The sequence below is a fragment of the Populus alba genome, chromosome 1 (assembly GCF_005239225.2).
Source record: "Populus alba chromosome 1, ASM523922v2, whole genome shotgun sequence".
Lineage (NCBI taxonomy): Eukaryota > Viridiplantae > Streptophyta > Magnoliopsida > Malpighiales > Salicaceae > Populus > Populus alba.
The window spans coordinates 29,518,271-29,534,597 of record NC_133284.1 but is presented as its reverse complement, the minus strand read 5'-3'; the positions used below and the strand labels follow the sequence as shown (position 1 = coordinate 29,534,597).

At 33.8% G+C, this 16,327-nt stretch overlaps 1 pseudogene; it reads right to left on the bottom strand.

Moving 5' to 3' along the window:
- LOC118033028 (U2 spliceosomal RNA) lies at positions 1 to 186 on the bottom strand (annotated as a pseudogene).
- Between the last annotated feature and the right edge of the window lie 16,141 nt (positions 187 to 16,327).

The following is a 16,327-nucleotide window of genomic DNA, read 5'->3' as shown; positions in this document are numbered from 1 at the left end:
AACAAGTGAGTTCCTTGACGAAAATGGGATATACGCTCGAGGACCCCAGCAGCAAGATGCTGTGATGAACCCTCCCCCTAAAAAAATAAATTTAATATCGTGTGAGCCATTGGCCCACGTATCAGATATTAAACTGATAAGAACAGATACCTCACTTGATCTTAGCCAAAAAGCCGAGAAAAGTATGGGTTTGCTACTGCCCTTGGACTTACTTTTATATGGTTGCCCTTGTCTTCTCTTTCGATGCAGTACAAACAAAACTAGCCAATAGTAAAGAAATGCCAGGGCAAAACTTCGATGAACATACACGAGCTAGCGACAGACAACGATCGCAAGCTTCCTCAGTTAGAAGAAACAAGAAGAAGATTGCTTGTGATATGTTTTGATGAGCTTACCAAAACACTGTATATTGATTTGTATTTATAGACATCAGTACATCTGTCATGATGGAGCAGAAAAAGGAGACAAATGTGGAGTCAACTTAATTTACAGACTGTTGTATCAGAAACCTTAACATCCTCAACATCTTTTCTCCAATTTTCTGGTAACCTCACTTATCATTCATCTCATCAAATGTGCAACACTAATCAAATTAGAAGGGAGAAAAAGAACAAGACAAATTCAAATGCACAATAAAACTACTGCAAAGGCAAGATACCTCCACGGGAATCACTTGCGTCGAGATTTTGCTTCTTTCCTTTAGAATAGCAAGCTTCGTTCAAATGAGTTTCCATGCATCTACAAGGTCCACAACCAAGTTAAAATCAATGACTAAAATTCATTATCAACTGAATGCATGACAAGGAAATATCATTGATATCTTCTAGCTTTCATGGAGTTCACCATGTACTTCAAAATGTGAGCACGTCTAATCCCCACCACTCCCCCAGTACACAACCACTGTACCCCCCCCCCCCCCGGCCTATTTTCCGATTATTATACTTCCGATCATAGCACCATCTGCAACATATACCACATTTAGTGTGGCATAAGATCCACTTATGCCTTTGATGAATCCCACTCAGATTAAGAAGCGAGTGAAGAAATTGTTGGTGGGAAACCCACTAGTGGTGGCTTTAAATACTCAAAAAAGATAAAACATATTGTTTTTATTTTAAAATAACAAGAAGATTACAAGCTCTCAAACTCACCCACTATTTCTCTCTTGTATTTTCCACACACATTGCAATGCTCTCTTGATGCCTATTTATAGACATAAACAATAGGACATAAAGAAAAAATCAGAAAACATGTCGAATATATTCCACCAGCTCATCTTTCTGCTTTTACTAAAATTGATGAGTTGTTCCACTTTGTTGCTTTAATGGAGTGGGACTACCTCACATGGTAACAACTGGATCTTATGATTGAGTTTACAGCAACAAATTCCCCCTTTAAACTCAATCAAGTGATGTCATTCCAAGCATGAACTTCAATCTGATAAATGTCTCCCCTTTCAATGGTTTTGTAAAAATATTTGCAACTTGATCAGTTATTTTGTAAGATATCAGTTCAACTTCTTTGTTCTTCATATGCTCTTATATAAAATGATGATATGTATCGATATGTTTACTTCTTTCATGATACACTGGGTTCTTTACTAATGTAATTGTTGATCGATTATCAATATAAATCTTTGTGGGATTTTCTTGTGGAAATCCCAAATACTTCAACATATTTCTTAACCATATTGAATGACATACAGTTGAGTTGGCAACAACATACTCAGCTTCACAGCTTGATAACGTTACTATCGATTGCTTTTTAGATATCCACGTGAAAGATGTATCTCCCATGAAAAATACAAATCTTGTTGTGCTTTTTTTTTTCATCCAGATCTTTACCTCAATCACTATCCGAGTAGCTAACAAGATTGAAGGTATTACTTGAAGTGTAAAACATACCTTCATTTATCATTTTTTTGATGTAGCAAAGAATTTTCTTGGCTGCATTTAAATGAGACTGATTTGGTGTCTCTATATATCTGCTGATAAGTCCAACTCCATAAAGTATATCCGGTATGGTACATGTCCAGTACCTCAAGCTTCATACTAAGCTTTTAAAGTAGGCTGGATCAACATTTTCAGCTTTACTCTTCCTTAATTCCACTTCATTCTCAACTGGAGTTGATACTGGATTGCAGTTTTCCATCTTGAACTTTTCAAGAATATTTTTAGCGTAGCCGTGTTGAGATAAAAAAATCCCTTCTTCTTTCTGCATTACTTCCAGACCAAGAAAGTGTGCCATTAAACCAATATATGTCATCTCAAACTGTTGTACCATGCTATTCTTAAAGTTTTCAAACATGGTAGGATTGTTGCCTGTGAATATCAAATCATCAACATATAGGCACACAAATAATGTGCTTCCATCAGCTTCTTTCTTCACATACATTGCATGTTCATATGGACATTTCTCAAATCCATTCTCTTGAAATACATGTTAATTCTGGTATTCCAAACACGCGAAGCTTGCTTCAAACCATAGAGAGCTTTCTTCAGCTTGTATACTTTGTTTTCATTTCCGGCTTCAATGTATCCATGTGGTTGTTCAACATAGATTTCTTCTTCTAGGAAGCCATTCAGAAATGCTGACTTCACGTCGAGTTGATAGATCTTCCATTTATGTTATGCAGCTAGTGAGATCATCAATCTGATTGTCTCTAACCGGATTACTAGAGCAAATACTTCTCCATAGTCAGTTCCTTCTCTCTATTTATAGCCTTTTGCCACTAATCTTGCTTTGTATCTTTGTACTTCGCCTTTTGCATTCTTCTTCGTCTTATAGACCCATTTAACATCAATTGCTTTCTTATTTTCTGGTAAATTAGTCAACTTTCAGGTGTCATTCTTTTCAATGGCATATATTTCTTCATCCATTGCTTCTATCCACTTCTTTTCTGTGATAGCTTCATTGAAGCTAAGTGGGTCACTATCTATAAAGAAACAAAATAGAGTTGTATCTTCCATGACTTGGGTGGCATCGATCGTACAACTCTTCTAGATTTCTCATCCTTCTTGGTTCTTCTAATGAGGATGCTAATGGTGGTGTTGATGATGATCCTGGTATGTTTCTCTTGTTGAATATAGGGAATCTATGTACCGGACTTTATGGCTCATCTGCTGGTAACATTAGACCTTCTACAAGTACTGTTGGTACTTCCACTTCGTCTTCAAGGATCAAATCAATACTGATCCATTTTACTTCTTCTTGATCATCATTCCACTGCCAAGATTTATCTTCTTCAAAGATAACATCTCTACTCATGATCATCTTCTTTGTGATGGGATTATACAGCTTGTATCCCATCATTCTATCACTATATCCGACAAAGATGCATTTCTCGCTTTTATCATCGAGTTTGGTTCTTCTTGCATCTGGGATCTTTGCATATGCTACACAACCATAGACACAAATATGAGTAACACTTGGTTTGTGACCACTTCATGCTTCTTTTAGAGGGACAGCTTGCAAACTTTTAGTTAGGCAGCGATTCAGTAGATACACTACACATGAGATAGCTTCAACCCAGTGTTGTTTGGGTAGTTTCTTTACTTTGAGTGGACTTCTTGCCATGTCAAGAATCGTTTGATTTTTTCTCTCAACTACACCATTCAACTGTGGTATATAGGCAGGCGTTGTCTGATGCCTGATGCCTGATGCCTTGTTGTGTACAATAAGCTTTAAAGTCATTTGTTATATATTCTCCACCTTAATCAAATCTCACGGTTCTAATCTTATAGCCACTTTGCTTCTCTCAACTATTGCTTTAAAATCTTTAAAACAATTTAATACTTCTGACTTTTCTTTAGAAAATATACCCATGTCTTCCTGCTGAAATCATCAATAAAAGTGAGGAAGCACCTATTTTGTCCAGTTGACATAGACTTTATGGGACCATACACATCCGTGTGTACTAATTCCAGTGGCTTATTTGCTTTCCAGTTGACTTCTTTGGCAAAACTGGATTTGTGATGTTTGTTGAGGACACAACTCTCACAAACTTCATCTGGATGATTAATGTGGGGCATACCTTTGACCATATTCTTGCTTGCTGGCATCTTTAAACTTGTGAAATTCAGATGTCCAAGCTTTAGGTGTCAAAGCCACTCTTCATTGTTAGTGATGACACTTAAACACTTTGTTATAGCATATTGGATGTTTATAGGAAGCATCCTATTCTTGGACATCTTCACATAGGCAATTAATCTCCCATTGTAATCTTTAATAGTTAGATTACAGTTATGATATCAATTATTGGTGGGAAAGACCACTGGTGGTGGCTTTAAATACCCAAAGGAGATAAAACACATTGTTTTTATTTCAAAATAACAAGAAGATTACAAGCTCTCAAACTCACCCACTCTTTCTCTCTTGTATTTTCCACACACATTGCAATGCTCTCTTGATGCCTATTTATAGGCATGAACGATAGGTTATAAAGAAAAAACCAGAGAACATGCTGAATATATTCCACCAGCTCATCTTTCTACTTTTACTAAAGCAGATAAGTTGTTCCACTTTGTTGCTTTAATGGAGTAGGACTACCTTACATGGTAACAGTTGGATCTTATGATTGAGTTTACAGCAACAGAAAGATGGCTTTTGCCTTTCTGTAATGACATGAATAGGAGTCTCGAAAGATAGTCCTTCTACTAGTGGGTCTGTCTACAGGAATCTCGGCCAGTTCATTCCAAGTGAAACTATGAGAGATAAAAAAATAAATAAAAGTGAAAACTGAAGAGCCTCGAGAATATTATTCTTGGCTAATCAATGCACTCTAATCATTGTCGTGTATTAGACTAAACGTGGCATATGGAATGCCATAGCACATGAGACTAATAACTAAGGACTTAAACATTGATACATTTATACCATATGAACCATGAGGTGTTATTTAAATGAAGGAAAAATTTAAAAAACTGTTTGTCTCCAGCATTTCTTTGTTCAAAGAAATGTTTTCACTTGGACACAGCTAACCCTGTGTTGTTATCATGTTAACAATGGAAACTAAGTATACTCAGAAAAAGAAGCATGAGGTGTTATTTAAATGAAGGGAAAATTTAAAGAAACAAAGCATGCACATATACTGGTAGACATGCCATAACTTCATCTAAAATCCAAAAAAAAGTTTTTAAAAAATAAAGTAAATCTTCTATGAATTTAGGAAAGTTAAGGGCAAAGTAAATTGTTTGTATTTGTAAAAACACAATATAGCATGCTTTTGATGGCCATTTACAAGATGACTTTAATAGTTGAATGTTACCAATCCTAATCCTTGGCAAAATCGCCGAGCTTTTGAATGGAATTCTTAGACTTGGCAATATGCAGAAGGGTCCATATGTCCAAAACAACAGAGAATGTCTGAAGATGAAGAAACAATCTCACCAGAATAGTTGTAAGAATGGAGAATCAGGTTCTTTTTCAACACCAGAAGGTGAGGCCCTAGGAATTAAAGCATAACCACCAAATAAACTCCACATTTCACCAACAGGATCGCCAACATAAATCATGCATTGCCAATAATGAACGATATCGCAATGTGTGCCTATCTGAAACAACTAAGGATTTTCTCAATAAATGAGCAATAAATCTTCAGCATCTCTCAAGTCATGGATGGATAATCCCATTTCCACATAAGTCTATAGAGTTGTTCATAGCTTACTTCTTTCACAGAAACAACAATATGCTCCCCTTTGAATATTAACAAGATAATTTTGTATAATTCACTATCCAACCATCCTGGCATGGAAGAAAACTCTCCTTCAATGAGTATAACACAAGGCTTAAAGTATGATAGGAACTTCTTTGTTTCTTGGCCTTGAATTTCTCTATACTGCACAGTACAGGGCCCTAGAGCTGAATCTAGTTCAAGTGCTTTGTTTGATGCCAAGGTCCGTTCCATTAAGCAAGCTTAGAACATCTTGTACAAACTGCAAGAGCTACCAAATTTAGAATTTAGTGGCCTACAAAACATTACAGTCTAAAAGGAGAGATGGAAACGAGTGTCTGAAGAAATTGAAATGGACGAGATCCGTGGTCAATAAACTAAACATATTTTCATAAATCAAAAGTCATTAATCACAGCATCACGAAAAGGAAGAAGCAACAATTAATAAACTAAAAAGCAAAATCACATTAATTAACTAACCAACTGCCTACTTCTATAAAGATAAAATGCGTTGAAAAAACAAACAATGAAAAGAAACAACAAGTGGACAAAAGATAACATGAATCATTCAACAAAAATTATTAAAAACCTATCAAATTATTTTTATAGATTACACATATTATAAATTTTATCTGTGGACATAAAAAAAAAAAGTTCAATCAATAATTCCCATATCTTTGTTGGTCAACAGATAAAAGAGATTAAAATTCCAATAATTGAAAAATTATAAGTTTGAAATCGCAAATTCTTTAAGTTCGAGATTGAAGTTGAAAAATTATGAATTATATGTAAGAATATAATTTACTTTTTTCTTCTTTTGGGTTTATAGTTTACTTTAGCCTGTTACTAGATTATTGGTTGCGCTATACAACATCAAATTATTATTTTTTTAACATAAAAAAATTACATGTAACGATAATGCTAATGTGTTTTCTGGATGGTAAAAAATTTAAACCACGTGAGGGTTGACCTAATATGACTTTATCAATTTAACGAGTCAAAAAACAACCTAGACAACCAATAAAAAGATAGTTTGACTAAAAAAGATTCAAAACAACATTTATTTTAATATTAAGATGACAACATATTGAATTCACTTGGATCAATTCATGTTGACCTATAAAATCACGATATAGATCATGACACCGAGATAACTTATAAAAAGCAAATCGGAATAAACTATAAAACACAATTTTCAATCAACCCAATATTAAAGAATAAAATTGAGAAAAAAAACCAATTTAAAAAATATCCAAAAAGAACTAAGTAAACCCGCCAAATCCACGATTTGGATCATATAATCAAGATAACCTTATAGAGAATAAATTGAAATAAATATGAAGTTCAATTACTAGTGAATCTAATATTAAAAGATGAAATTAAAAAAATCAAAAAGTTGATATAGTAAATTGTAAATGATATGTGTGAAAGAGTTAATAGTAAATTCAACTCCTTTTTGATAATTTTTTAATGTTAATTTTGGTTATAGAGCCAAGCTAGACCAATTAGAACATGTTAAAAAGATGAAATGGTTTGCCCCATTAACCCAGACCAGTAATGTTGTTGAAAGAATAGAAAACAAAACATTAAGTATAAAAGTAAAAGGCGAGAGTTTTTTCCTGTACAATATTTCACTATTCATCCTCTCACACACTAATGTGAATGAACTGTGTATAATTTTGTATTCTTTCAATTTCTTCCTCAAACTCTTTTTCTCGATGATTTAGTCCTAATTAAAGACCAATTGATTTTGATTTTGATTTTCTATGAAAGGATGAGATTGAAAGAAGAGAGACCAAAATAAAAAACATGTCAAACATGGATGGCATGCCATAAGTTTCACAAAAGATACACTTTGGTTCTCGAACTTAAAAAATAATACAGATTATACAATTTTGATACCTCAATATTTTTCAAATTCAATTTGATATAAAAGTTCATTTTTTTTTATTTTTTAATCTTTTGGTTGAGAGAGAAGAGAGAGGGGTCGCTAGATTTTGGTGGTGAGAGAGAAACATGTTGTTAACATTGATTTAAGCTACTAAAATAGACGATATTTGTATCAAATGATTCCATTTGATTAGTGAAGTTTATGTTATGTGTTTTTTTTTTTGTACCTTTAAAATTCATGAAAAAACATATTTGAGCTCAAGTTGATTTTTTGTTTTGAGTTAATTTTGATTTTTTGGATTTTGTTTTCTCTTTTTGAGGCCATGGATATATTTTATCATGGTTCTTGTAACACCCCCACCAATCAGAGGATGTTAAAACATGAATTTTTACAATAGTTCTACATATTTGTATTGAATGTGAGCCTTTATTATTATTAATATTATTATTATTATATATAACACTTACTTACATACATAGTCATGTTCCTAAATTTATTAACAATTCTTCTAAAATTTTGTCAAAGTTTCCTATATACCTAAATGTACCAAGTTATTGATTATTTGTTCCATATCACAAGTCATTATCACAAATATAGTCCAATTATCTTGGACATTATTTCATATCTTTACAACCAAGAATAGACCATAGATATTCTTTCAACCCTCATGTTATCATACATCATTCAATAATTACATCATGTTCATCCCATAATAATTTAATTATAAATAAAAGTTAAAAAAAAAGTAATAAATTCAATCTCATACACTTATATTTTGAATTATAAAAAAAAAAGGTACAATCTAACCACATATTTTAAACTTTTCTTCCAATAAGTATATATATTGTGTTTATCTTATTTATTCTCTATTTAACAATCCATTTGCTAACTTATACGTACCTTTTATTTCTCTTAAAAAAAATTAAATTAATGTTCAACATAAAACATGATTATATTATTGATGCGTGCCATGAAAAAAGTTATATAAAGATGTACACTAATTTGCATGATAATATTCTACATATAGATTTTATACACAATTTCAAACATAGATAGAAAATGTCACTAAAGAAAGAGAAAGAGAGAGAAAGAGAGAGAGAGAGAGAGAGAGCTTTGAGTTAGACTTAAAAAATTATTTACATATACAATAAAAGTTCTAAGTCAAAAAATTAACCACAACCTAAGTATGAGATCCGCCAATACAAACATAGGAGCAAAGAAGATTGATGAGACATGAGGAATCTGTGCAGGGGGCTTTTCAAGCAAGTGCTCAGCACTCAAGAGGGGGGGAAAGACAAGAGATTCAGTAAAAAGAAAAGGGTTGAAAATGATAGAAACAAGGTGGAATCATATCCACCATGTCCTTACTATCAAAAAAACAAATCACCAATAAAGAAAGTGTTGGTGGAGACCAAATATTTAATCCAGGAAATGTGATCAGACTAGACACAAAGAGAGAATCTACAAATCACAACAACATGAAGAAAAAAAAAATCTTGTTGCTAAACAACATGAAGAGGAGCAGTTGTTTGTTACAATATACTTTGCAACAAGCAACATTTCAAGTGATTCCTAGCTAATTAATAGTGATTGCATAAACCATATGACAAATAATCAGGAGTTGTTCAAGAAACTTGGAAAAACTATTATTTCCAAAGTCAAAATTGAAAATGATGATTATAATTCAGTCAAAGGCAAAGGAATTGTTGCTATAGATAGGCTATTAAAGTTTGAAATACATTTCAGATGTTTTTATATGTACCTAACATTGATCGGAATTTGCTAAGTGTTGGACACCTTATAAAGAAAGGTTTGAAAGTCATATTTGAAGACAAATTATGCTTGATCAAAGACAACAAGGCAATTGTGTATTCAAGGTGAAAATAAGAGGAAAAGGTTTTGCTTTAAACCTTATAGAGGAGAAGCATATTGTTTTTGCCATAAAGACACGCAATAAAGAATTGTGGCATAAAAGGCTTGGGCATTTTTATCATGCTGGACCAATGTATATCCAGAGACACAATCTTGTGATAGGTGTTCCATGGCTACAGAATAGATTAACAAATTATGCAGCTTGTCAATTTGGAAAGAAGGCTAGAAAACCTTTTCCTCAAAGTGTATAGAGAGTAACATATAAACTTTAATTGGTGCACACAGATATTGGAGGTCCTCAAAGAACAACTTCACTAAATGGTAGTAGATACTACACAATCTTTATAGATAATTATTCAAGATTTTGTTGGATTTATTTTCTTAAATTCAAAATATGAGGTTACTAATGTATTTTGAATGTATAAAACATAGGTGGAAAATCAAAGTGACTACAGGATACAAACTATAAAGTCTGATAATGAGAAGGAATTTACTGGTTAAAGATTTTAAGAATTTTATGATGAATCTAGCATTGAACACCAACTTACAACACCATACACACCACAATAAAATGGTGTGAGTGAAAGAAAAAACAGGAGCATCATAGAGATGACTAGATGTATTATGTATGAAAAGAAGCTGCCAAAGAAACTCTGGGTTAAGGTTGCAAACACAACAATGTATTTGTTAAACAAGATGTCAACCACTGCTTTATAGGAAAAAACCTCATTTGAAGCTTAGTTTGAATACAAACTAGACCTGTAACATTTTAAAGTTTTTGGTTGCCTTTGTTTTACTTATATGCCATAAGTTAAAAGAGACAAGCTGGATAGAAAAGCTGAACCAGGAGTATTCATTGGATACAACAGTCCATCCAAAGCCTACAGAATTTTCCAACCATAAAATGAAAAAATTCTAGTAAGCATAGATGTTAACTTTATAAAGGACAAACAATGGAAATGGAAGGAACCAAAAGAGAAGTAAGAATCATCAACTTGGAAAGTTGTTAATGACAGTATTGATGATGAGCCAAACAAAGGTACAAGATCTTTATCTGATGTTTATGAAAGAAGTAACATTGTTGTTTGTGAGCCTACAAAGTTTAAAGAGGAAGTAAAGAATGGTAAATATATTAAAGCAATGAAATAGAAGCTTAGAATGATTGAAAAGAATGATATATGAGTGTTGGTGGACAAACCTTTACAAAAAAAAAAAGGCCATAGGATTCAATTGGGTTTATAGAACTAAACTTAATGCAAATGGTTTTATAAACAAATACAATGTCAAATTAATTGTGAAGGATTATGCTCAAATGTTTAAAGTGGATTTCTCATAAACTTTTACACCTAGAGCACAACGTGATACAATCAGAATGTTACACTATCAACATAGAAGGGTTGGAAAGTTTATTAGTTAGATGTAAGATCTGCTTTTTTGGATGGTTATTTACAAGATGAGGTTTTTATGGAACAACCAAAAGGTTTTGAAGCCAAAGGGCAAAAAAAGAAAGTCTAATTGTTAAATAAGGCATTATATGGTCTTAAATAAGCTTCTAGGGCATGATTTAACAGAATTGATGAATATTTTCATAAATTTGGCTTTGTTAAAAGTCCAAGTGAGACAACATTATATGTAAAAGGAACATATAAAAATTTAATTATTGTATTTATTTATGTTGATGATTTGTTTATAACAAGAAATGATGAGAAACTGAAAAAGTAGTTCAAGGTTGAAATGCTCAAAGTATTTGAGATGACAGACCTTGGTTTGATGTCATATTTTCTAAAAATAAAGGTGAAGCAAAGCTTTAATGGAATCTTCATATGTCAAAAAAAGCATGCTATGAAGATACTGAAAAAGTTTCACATAAAGAAATGCAAAAGCACAAGAAACATATGAATTAGAAGGAAAAATTCAGCAAAGATTATAGAGCAGACAAAGTTGATGAATGTCAGTACAAGAGCTTAATCGGGTGTTTGATTTATCTTACAGCAACAAGACTTAATATTATTTTTGCAGTAAGTTTGCTCTCATGATTTATGTATTGTGCTAGTGGATTACATTTTCAAGCTACCAAAAGAATTGTAAGATATAACAAGGGTATTGCGAACTATGGTATAAAATTTTATCATCTTCATAATTTTATGCTTCATAGCTATTCTGACAATGATTAGGCAGGATTTGTGGATGATATGAAAAGTACTACATGTTATTATTTCAGCTTCAGATCAGGAATATTATCTCGGTGTTCAAGAAAGCAAGACATTGTTGCTCAAAGCACAGCTGAAGCTAAATATGTAGCAAATATTGTTGTTGTAAATCAAGCAGTTTCTATCAAGAAAATACTTGTAGATTTGCATATGGATCAACTTGAGCCAACATAGATTTATGTTGACAACCAGATTGTAATTTCTATTGCAAATAATTTTGTTTTTCATGGCAGGACTAAGCATTTTAAAATAAAATCGTATTTTTTAAAAGAAGTCCAAAAAAAAGGGTGAAGTTATTCAGCGTTCTTGCCGAACTAATGACCAAATTGTAGATGTGTTAACTAAAGCTCTTTCAAAAGCATATCTTAAAGAATTAAAAAGCAAGCTAGGTGTTTGCTGTTGTTAAGACAAGGAGGAGTGTTGAAAGAATACCTTAAAAGCTGTAAAAGATTAGAAAGGTTGCCCAGGAGAAGATTAGCTAGAAGATTTCTACTTGAAGACAGAATAAATTATGTTATTATTTTCTTGTTTTGTTATTAAAAGTTTATTATGTAATCAATAGATTTGATTGTTTTTCTGTTAAATAAAAACTCGATTTAAGAGAGTTAAGCAATCAATAAAATTCAATCTTCCACACAACTTATCTTTCTTTATGTTTTGTTCGGAACAATATGTTAGAGGATTCAACAGCCCTGAACGCATTATATCCTTGTTGAAATCAGGTGTAACTTCCTCCCCTCTATGAGAAACATTACAGCAACAACAGGCTCCAAATCTGGAGTATTGATAACTTGCTCCTCAATAAATTTTTGAGCTCCAGCTTTTTCCCAGTCCTCAGCAATCACTATACTGCTATTGCTTTCTGTTAAGAATTGTGTTGCTGTGTTTTGTGCAGGTGAAGGGATGCACAATCAAGAACAACAATGCTGGTATTGAAGAACACGAATTACACACAAGGTGTTTGATAAAATGTCCCAGTGAGTATTTCATTAACTGCATGTCTTTAAATACATGAGAAAGCTTAACAAACCTCCCTAGTTATCAGCCACTAACTGTAGTGGATAATGTGCTGTCACTAGCCACTAACTGTAGTGGACAATATGCTGCCACTAATCTTAGCAACAACTTTAGAAAAACAAGGGATTTACTTTAACAAAATCAAAACAGAAATGAATGAAAAGAAAACAGACAATACTTGATTAAATAACAATTAAACAACATGAAACACTAGAGTTAAAAAATGTCAATTGTCTAACACTCCTCCTTGACATTTTGACGACAAATTCCAATCATTTGTCTTAATGTCTCAAATCTCTCTTTAGGTAGTGGTTTGGTAAATATATATGCAAGTTGTTCTTCGGAAGAACAATGAATCAGCATCACTTCATTAGATTGTTGAACTTCTTTAATAAAATGAAACTTGATTTTGATATGCTTTGTACGTCCATGAAAGACTGGATTCTTTGAAATTGATATTGCAGAACTGTTATCACACATGATTTTAGTAACTTCAACCTGTTCATGTCCCAAATCCTTTAACATTTTCCTCAACCAAATTGCTTGGTTGACAGCAGCGGCAGCAGCAATGTACTCTGCTTCTGCAGTGGATTGAGTTGTTGTCTCTTGCTTCTTTGAACTCCAGGTGAAGACACCTGAATTGAGTGAGAATAAATACCCTGAAGTGCTTCTTGAATCATCAACACAGCCTCCCCAGTCACTATCAGTATAGCCTTTTAGTTCCACAACCCCTTCTGATGATCTTGGACAGAAAATACCAAGATCAATGGTACCTTTGATGTATCTAAGTATCCTTTTTGCTGCAATGAAATGAGTCTCCCTTGGAGAATGCATGAACCTTGAAAGAATACTCACAGCAAATAATATGTCAGGTCTACTTGTTGTAAGATATTGAAGGCTGCCAATTAAGCCTCTATACAAACTTTCATCCACTTTTTCAGATTCATCATCCTTGCTAAGCTTGATACTTGTTGTCATAGGAGTCCCCACTGGTTTACAATCCTTCATTTTGAATCTTTTTAGGATGTCTGAAGCATACTTCTTTTGGCATGTAAAAATGCCATTGCTGGATTGCATCACTTCCATTCCAAGGAAGTAATTCATCATTCCAAGGTCAGACATCTCAAACATCTTCTTCATTTCATCTTTGAACTCTTGGATCATTCCAAATTCACTTCTTGTGATAAGCATATCATCTACGTAAATAGATACAATTAGAAAATAGTTACCACATGATTTCACATACAAAGTTGCTTCATTTTGGCTTCTGCTGAACCCAAGTTGAAGCAGATGTGTGTCCATTTTGTCATACCAAGCTCGGGGAGCTTGTTTCAACCCATACAAGGCCTTCTTAAGTAGATACACATGATCTTCTTTATCTTTAACAGCATACCCATCGGGTTGCTCTACAAAGATTTCTTCAGCAAGAAATCCATTCAAGAAGGCAGACTTGACATCAAGTTGGTGAATCTGCCAAGAGTTATGTGCTGCAAGTGTAATGAGAAGTCTAATAGTATCATACCTTGCTACTGGAGCAAAGGTCTCTAGGTAGTCCACACCATATTGTTGAGCATAGCCCTTTACCACCAATCTAGCCTTGTGTTTGCATACTGACCCATCTGAATTGAGTTTTGTTTTGAAAACCCATCTTACACCTATCACCTTGCGATGCTTAGGCCTTTCAATCAGCTGCCATGTTGCATTTTTGTTGATCATTTCCATTTCTGCCTCCATTGCTCTCCTCCATGCTGGAAATTCTTGAGCTTCAGTATAGCTGGTTGGTTCTAGGATTGCCATGTTGCATCTTAGGTGAATATCTTCCAATGATCTTATGCCTCTAACTGGAAAATCATCCACTGATTCATCAGCTACTGGCTGGGGCTGAATGGTGAATGGTTGATCAGAAATCATATTTTTCTGATGTTCTCAATCCCATGTGATTGCTTCATCAACTTTCACATCTCTGCTGAGAATGACCTTCTATGTTTGTAAGCAAAGGATTCTGTATCCTTTGGTTGTTATTCCATAACCCACAAGAACTCCCTTCTGAGCTTTGTTGTCAAGTTTGCTCCTCTTTGGCTCAACTATATGATAATAGCATATGCTGCCAAAGATTCGAAGATGATCCACAGCAGGTTTAACACCATTCCAGCCTTCGTATGGTGTCTTATCCTCCAGTGCTTTGGTTGGAAGTCGGTTCAGCAAGTAAACAGAGGTATTGACTGCCTCTGCCCATAATTTGTTTGGCATTTTCTTTTCAAGTAAGAGACATCTAGCCATCTCCATTACTGTCCTGTTCTTCCTCTCACATACACCATTTTGCTGTGGTGTGTATGGTGTAGTGTACTGGTGCACAATGCCTCTGTTGTTGCAATACTCAAGAAACTGATTTGAGGTATATTCAGTACCATTGTCAGATCTTAAGCATTTAATTAGCATGTCACTTTGATTCTCAACTAAAGCTTTGAATGTTTGAAAGATTGTAAATACTTCACTCTTAAATTTGATGAAATACACCCAACACATCCTAGTATAATCATCAATAAAGAGAATGAAATACTTGTTACCACATAATGAGGCTGTCTTCATAGGTCCACACACGTCAGTGTGGATGAGCTGAAGTTTTTGGTTGGCTCTCCATGCTTGCCTTTTAGGAAATGGTGGCCTTGATTGCTTGCCAAGTTGACATGTTTCACACAATTGAATCTCACCATTCAATGTGGGCAATGCTTCAACCATTTCCTTTTGTTTCAGAATTGACAAACCCTTTTGATTGAAATGTCCAAATCTTTTATGCCAAAGATTTGAAACATCCTGAGTAGCACTCACATATGCATGATTGGATACTTTATCCCAGTCAACAACAAAGCTTCTGTTTTTCATTTTTACACAGAATATTTGTTCTCCAGAAGGATCAAAGATAATGCATTTATAATCCTTAAACTGAAGAGAATAGTTTTTCTCCATCATTTGTCCAACACTCAACAAATTTTGACTGATTTCAGGTATAAATAACACATCAGGAATGATTTTGATACCTGAACTTGTTTGAACATTTACTGACCCTCTGCCTTTGACCTCCAGAAATTCTCCATTGCCAACCTTTACTCTGGATTTGTAAGATTCATCAAGGGTTTTGAACATTCCAGCATCATTGCACAAATGATGTGTGCATCCACTGTCAATAAGCCAAGTATCAGCTGGATCATTTGTTGAGAAACAAGTGACAACAAAGAATTGCTCCTCCTGTGTATCAACTTCATCTGCTAGGTGAGCTTGTTGAGGTTTTGGATCTGATTTTCTAAACTTGCAGACCTTTGTGATGTGCCCTGATTGCTTGCAATTTCCACAAATTGCATCTGGCCTCCACCAACAATATTTTTCTGAATGTGTGTTTCTTTTGCAGTGAGTGCGAGGAAACTTCTTTTGTTTTGAACCTTCACTAGTGTTGCCCCCTTCATTTCTGCCTTTGAATCTCAGATTAGGCAACTTCTTTCCTTTTCCAGCTTGTTGTTTTTGCACATAAAAGGCTCCTTCAGTCAATCTGTCTTGCCTGATTGTTCTTCGTTGCTCATGTGCTTGAAGAGCACTCATTAGTTCACCTAATGAGATTTTACTGAGGTCCTTTGATTCTTCCAGAGAGGAGATTTTGGATTCAAACCTCTC